This window comes from Vicugna pacos, chromosome 25 (genome assembly GCF_048564905.1).
Source record: "Vicugna pacos chromosome 25, VicPac4, whole genome shotgun sequence".
In the NCBI taxonomy this organism is placed as follows: Eukaryota; Metazoa; Chordata; class Mammalia; order Artiodactyla; family Camelidae; genus Vicugna; species Vicugna pacos.
In genome coordinates this window covers 13,448,966-13,461,862 of record NC_133011.1, presented here as the reverse complement: position 1 = coordinate 13,461,862, position 12,897 = coordinate 13,448,966, and the positions used below count along the sequence as shown (strand labels likewise).

Genomic DNA, 12,897 nt, shown 5'->3' with positions numbered 1-12,897 from the left:
CACTTTTGGACTCCAATTGCATACATACTCAGACTTTGGTATTGTTTCACAGATGCTCTGTTTAGTTTTTTTCAATCATTTTTCTCTCTGTTGACTAGACTACATGACTTATATTGATATATCTTCAAGTACAAAGACTTACTCTTCTGTTATCTTCCTTATGCAGTTACAACCATCCAGTTCATATTTTTTTCAGACATTAGTTATTTCATCTAAAATTTTGTATAGATTTGAATTTTTTCTCTATTGAAATTTTTAAGTTTTTCATTACAAGCTTATTTTTCTTTACCTTTTTAAAAATAGTTATAATAGTTGCTTTAAAGTTATTGTCTGCTAATTCAAACAGCTGGAAAATTTCTGGGCTGACCTCTACTGACTGTATTTTCTTCTGAGAAAAAAAGTTCTTTATATGTTGAGTGACTTTAAACTATAGTGTATACTTTGTGAATGACATTTTGTAGAGGCTCTAGATTTTGTTGTATTTCTCTGAACAATGTTTGTATTTCTGTTTTTGTAGGCAGTATACTTAGTAAAACTGCAAACAGTTGAGTATACTTAGTAAAACTGCGAACAGTTGAGTTGACTGGATCAGCAACTCAAATCAATTCAGTTATTTTTCCCCATCTCCAGGCTGCTTGCAATCTGCCTTTCCCTTATATGATTCAGAGATCAGACACGGATTTGGGCAAAGTTGTCCACAAACTTGAGTCTTCTCTCTCTAACTCTCCCTTCCATTATTCTCCTCTCTACTTTACAGCAACTTTGGATGCCAGCAAACTCTGTCTCCTGGCTCATCAAGCTAGAATGACTAAGTTTTCTATCAGTGTCTTGCCTGCCTCATGTGGAGTCATTGGCAGCCTGTCTGTCTGCCCTCAAGCTCAAGGATATAAAAACAGGAAACTCATCTTTTGTGTCAGTCCGTTTTTTATTTCATAAGTATCCTTCAGAACCTACATGATTTTCCTCTCTTTTCAGAGTCTTTAGGTAATTTAGTTCAGTTACTGTCCAGAGTTTATAGTTGTTATCTTTGGGAAAGCCTTCTGGTTAGAACTTATTAAGTCACACTAGAACAGAACACTTATCATTTGTTTATCCGTGTTATTATTATATTTTGTGTCCTCAGGACAAGGATCTTATTTTTTTAACTGATATGAGACATGTTTTCAACATAGTTAATACTCAATATATATATACAATGACAAATAGATTTTTTAAAATGAAAAATATATAATACTGGAAAAGATGTACAACATCACTAGGAATCAGGAAGATACAAATATTAAAGATGATATCCATTAACACTCATTAGATTGGCAAAAGCTAAATTCTGAGAATACCAAGCACTGGCAAACATGTAGAGAAATGGAAACTCTCACACACTGTTAGTAGGGGTATAAATTAATCACTATGGGATAGTAATTTTTAAAAAGTTGTAGAAAAAACCTAGCATTTATGCACAGAGACAATACAAAAATGCACATAAACATTTGTAATAATATAGATTTATAGTAACCAAAAAGCTCATAAACATGAGACTACAAATAAAATGCAATTTATTTATATGAAGGAATATTATAAAGTAGCTCAAATGAATAAAATAGAGATACATGTTTCACCATGGAAAAAATATGAAAACATAATATTAAATTTAAAGGACTGATGGATAAACACAGGCTGGTACCACTTATATATGCATTAAAAGATAAAAAGAGATATTATATATCCTTATGGTCCATGTCATAAATGTACATAAACTCACATGGGAATGATACATATTAAATTCAAATGAATAGTTAACTGTGGGCAATAAGGCAAATGGTATCAAGAAGTTGATTCACAGATTAATATTCCATTTCTTAAGTAGATGCTATGTACATACATGTTCATTATATTATAATCCTTACATTTTAAACCCATAGATAGCTGAAATATTTTATATAAAAATGGTCATAATAATAATGCTTATAAATACTATTGTTTTGAGAATTAAGTGAGGTAATACATATAAATAATTTTAGTAAAATGATAAAAAGTTGGTGAGGTGGGTATAGGTTTTCTATAAAATGACTATAATCAGAATTATTAAAAAAAAAGTCATGAAAATTCCTAGCAATATCAATAAAGGAAAACATTAAAAATGTTTAAATTAAAAGTCACTCTATTACCAAGATAGATAAATGCCAATTCAGATAAGTGGAGAGATAAACTGGGACTCTAAATAAGAAGATTCAAATTTGTGGAGACGTCACTCCTTTAAAAACCAATTTATATGTTAATCACATCATAAACAAAATTTAAAGGTAAATTACTAATAGGGAAGTATATTCTTAAAACTTTTGGCAGAGTGATAACATTTGAATAATAAGAACTCTTCTTACTCAGTAAGAAAAAAAAAAAAGGCTCCAGAATTTTAAAAAGGCAAAAGAAATGAGCAGGTAATTTACAAATGATAAAATACAAATAGCCAATAAACACATTAAAAACGCTCAAAAACACTAATAATTTGAACTATAATATTAAAAGAGCAGTAAATTTCACTTTATCAAAAATAAGCAGAGTTTTAATAATCTAATAATGCCAACTGGGGCAAGATTTCTGTACTAGTGGCATTCTTCTACTGATAAACAAGTTTAAAACATGGGCAAAAATACTAAAAAAAAAAAATAGATTATTTGTAGGCACTAGAAAACATCCAATGGCTGACAGAAACTTGAGAAATATTTATTCTAGAAAGAGTCTCATAATGAGCAAGAACTCCAACTTTGTGGCTTTTTGGTCTGGGAAGCTCCATAATTCCCCCAGGTCAGATAATGAGAAACCACAGCCTAAATAGCTTGAAGTGTCAGATTAATAGAGTTCAGAGCCACACAAGACCTGGAAATTATATGCTCCAAAATTTGAATATAAAACCTGCCCAAATCCCTGCCTGAATCCTAAATTAATGTTTCAAAACTGATAATCATATACAGTAATGATAGAATAATGCAAAATAATTAAAATATCTTTGAAGATTACTTGACCTAAAATTATGTCACGTGGAAACTCTCAGATTCAAAACTGTATATACAGTGTGTTCTTGCTTTTGCAGGAAAAAAACAGGAAAGAACATAAAGAAGGAAGGAATGCAGAATTTATACCTATAAGACAGGTGTTAGCTGTCTTCTCTGCCTTTTGCTCAAACAGGACATAGATATTCTGAAGTGAATTCACTTCCAAACCTTCATTTTCCTGAATGTGTATTCTCTCATAAAGCAGGTGTGTCTGAAAATGTGCTGAGACATATTTGGCATTATTCTCCTACCACTGTTGCCTTGACTGTTAAAGATCTTCATTTTTTTTTTAAGTGGATGATGGTAGCTATGAAACTGCTTTTATATATTAAGTTCTACTAGATACAGTAAGTGAATGAGATAGTTTCTATTTTTAAATAATACTTGCTATTTGTCAGAAATTACATGTTTTGAGACTAGTTGTTCATGATGAAAAATATCTGATATGAACCTAAAAATGTTCTCAAGGTCTTTCAAAATTTATTTTAGAGTATATAAACCAACAATTTGAAGACCACTATCTAAAGAATTCTGTTAAAAATTTTAGTGAGTAATGTGGATTTTACTGATCTTATAGAGGACATACTTAGCAAACAATTTTTATATGTTTTACTAGACATTTTTGTTCTCCTAGCATTTTTAGAGCATACTGCCATAGGAGTCTTTGGTTTGGTTTTCCCTGTTTTCTCATACTCACAGATTTAAAGGTTTCTTTCTTTGCTCTTATACATTATATACTTCCCCAGCTTCTATCTCTATATTCTTATACCTAAATCTATATTTGTGTTTTGTCCTACAGAGCACTCAGCCTTCTTAGAAGCCAGTTCAGCAAACATCTGTGCTTACTTGAGTTTATTTTGTGGGCTATTTCTTCAAGAAAATTATAGCATCCTTGTAAATACATACACATGACTAGAAAAAAATTCTCCATAATTTTAATTTGTGTGAGAAATCTTAATTTTCTTTTTTATGATTTTCTGTAATTTTTTCAAAATTTTCACAAACACTTGTTACTTTATAATCAAAAATAAGTTATGGAAAACTACATAAAATACTAAAATAAATGGAATAAAGATCTATGGTAACTTATAATGACAAAGCAGCTTCACAAGTGAGTGGAAAAGGGATGAATTATTTTTAAATGGTCTTGGGAAATTTTGGAAAATTGGAAAATAAAAGTTTTTGATCCTGACTTCCTACCATATCTGATAATAAATTTCAAGTAAAGAATTCAACGTAATAGATAAAACAGTATTTTTAATAACCTGGAGGAAAACACAAGTTAATGTCTAACTGATCGTAAATATGGGAGGGCATTTTAGGTATTGTCAATCTAAAACAAACAGACTGTCAGGTATTTTTCCAGCAAAGATGGGCTTATTTGAGATGAGAAGAGAATTTCTATCTGGGGTCTGCAATCATGGTGAGCCATGTGCAATTCCCCACATGGTAAGGGAAGGAAAATGCTTTTATAGAGGGGAAAGGAAGTTGGGAGGGCTATAGTAAATAAAGATTTTATGGCTTTTCATTGGCTAAATCCTTGCTAGGAAATAAGAGTCTTTCTTCTTCTTCCTGTTTTATGCTGTTATTATCACCAGGTATTAGAGCACCCCATTCTGGTCTCCCAGCTCTATTTAGCTAAGGTTTCTGTTTAATTTTTAAAAATATATTTTCTCCTTTTGCCCAAGATCTTTCTCTGAAAGTATTGTTGATCAAGAGTCAAGTTTTCTACTGTCAGTGGCTTTTTGTCCCTCAATGCTAGGAAGGACCTTTCCTGAGTGTAGTGTGTCATATTGGAGGAAAAGTGGTGGTTAACCTATTGAGGTTACAGACAAGTAACATGGAGGGAGAACTCTCAGGTACTTTTTATCTAACATCCATATGTTATCAATATTGTAGATGTCAGAGATCATCTGAAGCATTCTGTCATCATCAAAGGTTTGACGACAAACTTCTAACAGATCTGGTCCGCAAATCTTGGGAAAGCTGTCTCATCAGATGTCATCTACTTCAATTTTGGGAAAACTTTACTTTCAGGTAACCAGGTAATGTGCAGGTCCAGTCAGGGTTCAGCACCTTCTTTAGGTGTGTCACATGACTCCAAGTGTCTATTCCTTATAATTTGGCAGCAAAGCTTTGGACAACACTCCTTGTGGAAATATTAGCAAGGTGATTCCCACTAGCTTTCAGAGAGCCAAGTTTAAAATGCTCCTGAAACTTAATAATAGCTAAAGTAGCAGGTAAAAGTATTACATCCAAAAATTCCTAAATATAGAACCATTTACATTTTTAATAAGGAAGCCATGTTGCTTCCACAACATTCTGAAATCATTTCAGTACTCTGAAAGCATATCCTCTATCAGTATAAATATTGGAAGTTTTGTCCTTGGCTAAAGTACAAGTTCGTGTGAGAGCATATAATTCATCCTGTTGGGCTCAAGGTAAAGATACTGCTCCAACAAAATCAAAAAGGAGTTGCAATAGCATACCCAGCACAATATTTGCCATTGTCACCACTTAAATAAGAACCCTCAGTGAACTGTAAGAAGTCACCATTACCCAGAGGATCTTCCTGTAGATCATCGCAAAGAGTGAGGGGGTGATCCATTAGTATAAGCAGTCCCCAGGGACTTCACTGGTGAAGGAGGGAAGAAGAGTAGCTGAGTTAAGATAATTATAATGTAAAAGAGTTATGTGAGGAGCACTTAACAAAAGGACATCATTGGAAGTGAGGTCAATGGCTGAGGAATGTTGAGTGAGATGAAAATTCAAGAAAGCTTCCACTGCATGAAGTACAAAAATGGTTAAAGGGGATCTCACAATGGTTTTCTTGGTGGTCTTAACCAAAAGGACAGTGGCCATAATGGCTCTAAGGCAAGAGGTATCCCTGTGCCATAGCATCCAGTTGCTGGCTCTAATACCTGTGGGCTGATGTTGTTTCCTGTGTTTTTTGGTTTGAACCCCAAGGGCATTCTCTCCCTTTTTATATACAAAAAGGAAAAAGAGAACGTGATCACCCAAGGACAGGTGGGTTCATCAAACTCTTCTTTAAGACCTTGAAGGCTGTATTGTCCAGTTCTTCCCATAAAACTGGGTCAGAGTTGTTACTGTTTGGTAAAACATACAGAAGTTTGATGATAAGAGAGAAATCTGGATCCAATTTTGGCCATAACTCACTTGCCCAAGAAAACCTTACAGTGGTCACTTAGTTTTGGGTTTTGAGAAACTTAGGACACCATGAAGTCTATCTGGATCTAGGTGTAGCCCTTATTCTAATGTCAGATGGCATAAGTATCACACCTGGGCTTGGGCAAACTGCAATTTTCTTTGGTGACCTTATGTCCCTTTTAGACTAAAAGTTTTAGCAAGTTAATTGCCTTCCTGTGAAGAGGCTTGTGAAGGAGAACAAAGAGGCAAATTATCCACATACAGCAACAAAGTAGAACCTCTAGGAAACTTTATATCATTCAGATCAGCCTTGAGGATGTGTGAGAAATAAGAAGGACTCTCTGTATAACCTTGAGGTATTACTGTCCTGGTGAACTGTTTTCCTTCCCAAGCAAAGGCAAAAAGGTACTGGCTAGCTTCATCAACTGGACTGCTAAAGAATGTGTTGCATAAGTCAAGTACAGTAAAGAACTGGCTTCCAGTGGGAATGGATGTTAGTGCCATATGAGGGTTAAGAGTGACACGGTGTCAAAGGATAACAATGTTGTTTATTGCTCAGAGGTCTGAACAAACCTCCACCCTCAGCCCTTAAGTTATCTCACTGCTAAAATGGGAGTGTTACAGGGTCTGGTACAAAGAATAATAAATCCTGAGCCTCATAATCTTCTATTACAGGCTTTACGCCTTGAAGGGCTTCTTTACTCACAGGGTATTGATTCATTCTGGGAAGAGATTTTGAAAGATTTATGTGAATCTTGATGGGAGGTCCACAGTGAATTTTGCCAAAACCAGTTGGAGATTTTGCCCATAGGAAAGGTGGTAGCTGATTCAAACAGGTACAAATGGTCAACGTTTCCATTTTCTGCTCTAGAACAACCAGAGACAACAAATAAAAGATGACAAAGATGTCATTTAATTCACCTGGCTGGTAACTTTGACAACTACTGTCAAATTCTAGAATTATTACCCCCTTTTGGGAGAAAGAAATTCCCACATTATACTTCTCTCAGTCTTGGCCTAAAAAATAGGTAGAGGCAGAGGAACCAAGAAGAAAAGAGTATGTAGCTTTCAAAGGAAAAGATTCAGAGACAGTAACCTCTTGAGATTTATTAAGAACCTCACCATTTGAACTGTTTTAGCACTTCGATGCAAGGGCTGCACCAAAAATATGGATTCAGTGTCAGTTAGAAATGGAAGAGTTTCATCTTCAATCTGGAAAAATGTTTCTCCAAACTGATTACGAAGGGGGATTGGGAAGAGCACCTGTAGTTCCTTGGGACCCCATCATTGAGAATCAGGAGGACATTGGAAAGGCCAGTTAGAGGGCTGGCAGTATTTGAAGTACTTACTTTTGTAACCATCTCTTTTTCTGGCTCTTTGCAGTAATAGCAGAAATTGGGAGGATTTTGGTTTCATTTAGAAGCCTTCATTTGTTGGAGCTGAAGATTAAGAATTTTGGTGATCTTCCTTTTAGGTTACTGAGTAACCTCTATAGCATGCAAGAGAGCTGATTTGTCAGATCAACTAGATCTGGATGGACATAGCTTCCCATTCTAAACTGGCCCTTTTTACTAGAAGGGAAAGGTCCCAGTTCAGCACATTAATAAACATAGAGTTAAAAACTTCCCTGAGTTAAGTCAACATCTGGAAAAAGACCAGAATTTTCTTTATAAATAATCTGAAATTGACTGTAATGAATATGAACAGATTCATCCATTTTTTTGTGTGCAAACCTGAATTTGGCTTCAATCAGTGGGCTTAAGGAAAGCCCTAGGAATTGCTTGATGAGGTAGCCTAGCAATCGCCAGAGCCTGACCATGTAAGTTATGGAGCTGGCCTCGCAGCTGTAATTTTAGAGACCTTTCAGGATTTTCCCAATCAGAGGTTTTTCATCCAATCCTGACCCTGACCTTCACTAACAAGCATATGAACTAACTGATATAAGTCAGAGAAACCAAGTTGGTAAATTTGAGTGAGTATATTAAATTCCTCAGAAAATCTGTGGGGATCTTTAGTTACTTTGGGGAAATCTTTGAATATGGCTCCCAGCTCAGCTTTAGTTCAGGGAATATAAGAAATTAAGGGTTTAGCCTCTGGAGCCTCAGCAGGCTTAATTTTAAAGGGAAAGGAAGGTTCTAACAAGTTCAGAGGAAAAGGGAGTGGGGAGACTTTAAAGAAAAGGGAAAGTTTGGAGAAAGAATTAATATGGAAGAATTGAGGGTGTAGAGGAAGCACAGGTGTATAGAAGGTAAGGAGGGAGATGGGAAGGAGGCAGAGTCTGGCCACAAGGAGCAGAGGGAGAGAGATAAGATGTTGCCAGAGGAAGAGCCTGAGACAAAGACACTAAGGAAGAAGAATCTGAGTCCTCCAGAGCCATTTCACCTTTCTTTAATGGTTTATTTGCTCAGTTAATCTTAAAATCTTATTTTGCAGAGAGTAAATTTTAGACATCTGATAATGTTGGGAAGCCTCAAAATACCAATTGAAATAAGCATTCCATTCAACCCTGGAAATTTTTGAGCAATTATAGTCCAATTTTGGTTTTAATAAAATTGACTTTGGGGATTTCAAAATTTCTCCATAATGGCTACTGACATTTTAAATTGCCTTTGGTCTGGTCAGTTCATTTAGTTAGACATCCATATAAGGAAGATGGTGTTTTTTAAACATAAAACTGGCCAGAGTCCCTGTAGGGGAGGCATCCTCAAAATATTTAGATAACTGGGATCCCATTTCTCAGTTTTTTCTCTAGAGTAAAAGAATAATTTTCAAACAGCTCAATTCATACAGCTTACAAGCTAATACTAGCCAGTTCTAAGAAAGCAGCTTGGTCCTGGAGAAGCCAGGCAAAGGGCTTTTTCAGTCAGTTTCCAGAGAACAGGCTCTCTTCCAAAGGAATAAGATAATGGCTAAACCTGTGCATCAGTGAAACATTTCCTGTTCCCCAGGGAATGGGCTGAGCGTTTCTCAGCCAGCTTTGGTTGAAACAGTTTGATCTCAGAATCAGACAAAAGTGCCAAAAGAGTACAGACATACAAAACAAGGCCATAACTAGAAAGATCAAGCCTTAAAATAAACCCTAAATTAAGTCTGGAGAGCTTCAAACACAAAGACGGCGTAAGTTTGGATCCAGGAGGAAGACGTACCTTCAAAACCCAGCGTTGGTGCAAAAAGCACTGCCTGGTAGTGGACTCAACTGAGTTTTCTCACTAGCCCCAGGGCCTTTGAGGATCTTCTCTGATTTCTGTATGGACCATGAAAATGTTCACCTGAAACGAATGTGGAGGGCCATATATTTCCAGCAAAGACGGGTTTATTCAGGATCAGAAAATTGCAATTTGGGGCTCGCAACCCTGGTTAACCACATGCCAAGTCCCCGCATAGCAAGAGAAGGAAAATATAGAGGGTGAAAAGGAAGCTGGGAGAGATATAATAAAGAGTCCATGGCTTTTCACTAGCTGAATCCCTGCCAGGAAAGAAGACTGTTTTTCCTGTTGGGCTCTGCTGTTGTCACAGGGCGTGAAGGCTCCCCTTTCTGGTTTCCCAACTCTATTTAATTGAGGTTTCTGTTTATTAATTTTTTAAGTATAAAAAATGGCTGAAGAAACCATAAGGAAATACTCTACATAAATACTGGAAGATTCAGAAGATCAACTGATTATATAAACACTGTGAACTGTTGTTGATATTAATATAACTTAAATCTCCAGACCCTATGTTAGATGTTATCTATAAGCTATTCACAAAGTTACCATATATAAGATAAACTTAGTAAATAATTGGATCCATTGCTTTAAATGTCTGGAAGTTTAAGAAAACACACATATTATTTGGAAACCTAACATTCAATTAAAAACACTTACTTCCTCTTTGGTCAACTAATCTTCGACAAAGGAGGCAAGAATATACAATGGAATAAAGACAGTCTCTTCAGCAAATGGTGTTGGGAAAACTGGACAGCGGCATGTAAAACAATGAAGCTAGAACACACCCTTACACCATATACAAAAATCAACTCAAAGTGGATTAAAGACTTAAACATAAGACAAGATACAATAAACCTCCTAGAGGAAAACATAGGCAAAACATTATCTGACATACATTTCAAAAATTTTCTCCTAGAAGAAATAAAAGCAAGAATAAACAAATGGGACCTAATGAAACTTACAAGCTTCTGCAGAGCAAAGGAAACCAGAAATAAAACAAGAAGAAAACCTACAGAATGGGAGAAAATTTTTGCAAGTGAAACCGACAAAGGCTTGATCTCCAAAATATATAAGCAGCTCATACGACTCAATAAGAAAAAAATAAACAACCCAATCCAAAAATGGGCAGAAGACCTAAACAAGCAATTCTCCAAGGAAGACATACAAATGATCAAAAAGCACATGAAAAAATGCTCAATATCACTAATTATCAGAGAAATGCAAATCAAAACTACAATGAGGTATCACCTCACACCAGTCAGAACGGCTGTCATTCAAAAATCCACAAATGACAAATGCTGGAGAGGCTGTGGAGAAAGGGGAACCCTCCTACACTGCTGGTGGGAATGCAGTTTGGTGCAGCCACTATGGAAAACAGTGTGGAGATTCCTCAAAAGACTAGGTAGGAATAGACTTACCATATGACCCAGGAATTCCACTCCTGGGCTTGTATCCAGAAGGAAATCTACTTAAGGATGACACCTGCACTCCAATGTTCATAGCAGCACTATTTACAATAGCCAAAACATGGAAACAGCCTAAATGTCCATCAACAGGTGACTGGATAAAGAAGAGGTGGTATATTTATACAATGGAATACTACTCAGCCATAAAAACCGACAACATAACACCATTTGCAGCAACATGGATGCTCCTAGAGAATGTCATTCTAAGTGAAGTAAGCCAGAAAGAAAAAGAAAAATACCATATGAGATTGCTCATATGTGGAATCTAAAGACTCATGGACAGAGAATACAGACTTGTGGTTACCAGGAGGGTAGAGGGTGGGAAGGGATAGACTGGGATTTCAAAATTGTAGAAAAGATAAACAAGATTACACTGTATAGCACAGGGAAATATACACAAAATGTTATGATAAATCACAGAGAAAAAAAATGTGACAATGAGTGTGTATATGTCCATGAATGACTGAAAAATTGTGCTGAACACTGGAATTTGACAAAACATTGTAAAATGATTATAAATCAATAAAAAAATGTTAAAAAAAAACACTTACTTCCTTTTTTTTTTAAGTAGTATGTTCTTTTCAGCTCACAGATAAGAAAATTAGGACTTAGAGTTTCTAATTTTTATACAGTGGTACAATCATCCAGGTAGGGCCCTTCCAATCTAGGTCAATGCTTTTAATCCACTGCTCTCTGTAGTAAGACATCTGTTCAGCAGAGCACATAGTTGTCTGCCTAGTACAGTTCAAATGCCAATGGGATGAAAGTAGGAGGACTTGAGCAAAGGGGAGCCTGAGGACCAAAGGCCCTTGTTTTCTGCACTTTAATTCAACCTGTGCACATTCCTATTTTATGTAAAATATACAGGGGTACTAAGTCAGATTCTGTTTGGCAAGATTTCTGTTTCAAGTCCAAAAAAAGTTGGAGAAACATGGATTTGTGTGAACATTTGTATATCAGCTATGACCATATCTTCAAAAATAATGTCTAATGCACCGAAGGAAAATTCCTGTCTTTGGGATTCAGTGTGAATCAGGAAGTACAAAACAACATTTGCATTCTCAATTAAGTACTCAAGAAATAACAAACAAAATTGTCTTATGCTTGCAGAGTTCCAAAAGGCTTCCCAGCAGAATACTATTTAGCTTTTGTAGAATATTACCAGCGAGAATGTGAATTCCATAGAGATTATTTTTTGTAATAGTTTCAAACTGCATCCTAACCTTGGCTTATCACATAAAGGTGGCCAATGTATGCTGAGCATTTAGACAAAGAAGTAAAAGCCTTTTTTAAATTGTCTGTAGTGGGTGTCAATATTTTTCTTATAAGTGATAAGCCTACTATTACAGTATTTCATTTAAAAGTACAATTTTTCCTGTACTGAGGTTACTGATAGGAATTGACTATTTCTATATAATCTGTTTACATAATTTTTGATATTATAATATATAGCACAAACAGAAATAAATCTCATTAGGGCATTAATTCTTTCAGCAGAGCTGTTTACCTGGATTTGTTGCCTTTGTGTAGACAAACTTAAGTCAAATAGTCAGGTCATTTACTATTTAGGTGTGTACATTTGAATAACTCCGGGATTCTTTACCTTGCATAAGAGGTATTTTGATATATGAATGGGTGAAAGTAAGTATAAAGATAAGACTCATATAGTCCTTACTATATGCCAAGGACGGTTCTATGTTATTCATATGCAATAACTCATTTAATCTTTACAACAACCTTAGGAGGAAGGTACCATTACTATCTCCTTTTGAAAGTTAAAGGCATTGAGTCAAGAGAAGGTCAGTAACTTCCCAAGATCCCACAGGTATTAAGTGCTGAAGTCAAGATTTGAAACCTCACAGCCCAGCTGCAGTTCAGTCCCTTAACCACTTTAATACACTATCTCTAATAAACATGGACATTTTGGACAATATGGATAGACTGAATCATATTTAGGAATTTATAATATATATAAAGAATCCTGTTATCAATTTCCAGATCTTTTAG

General features: G+C 35.4%; 1 protein-coding gene across 3 annotated transcripts in view; it reads right to left on the bottom strand.

The window, feature by feature from the left end:
* The window catches only part of ZFPM2 (zinc finger protein, FOG family member 2), a 499,131-nt gene that overhangs the window by 456,301 nt on the left and 29,933 nt on the right, over positions 1-12,897 (bottom strand). The window contains exons 2-3 of one of the 3 annotated variants that reach the window (XM_072949600.1): positions 9,365-9,487; positions 6,925-7,085 (exon numbers count right to left, since the gene is read on the bottom strand). The exons of the other annotated variants lie outside the window; for them this stretch is intronic. The gene's annotated coding sequence lies outside the window, so the exon portion shown is untranslated. The remainder of the gene's footprint in view (positions 1-6,924; positions 7,086-9,364; positions 9,488-12,897) is intronic. 3 annotated transcript variants of the gene reach the window in all.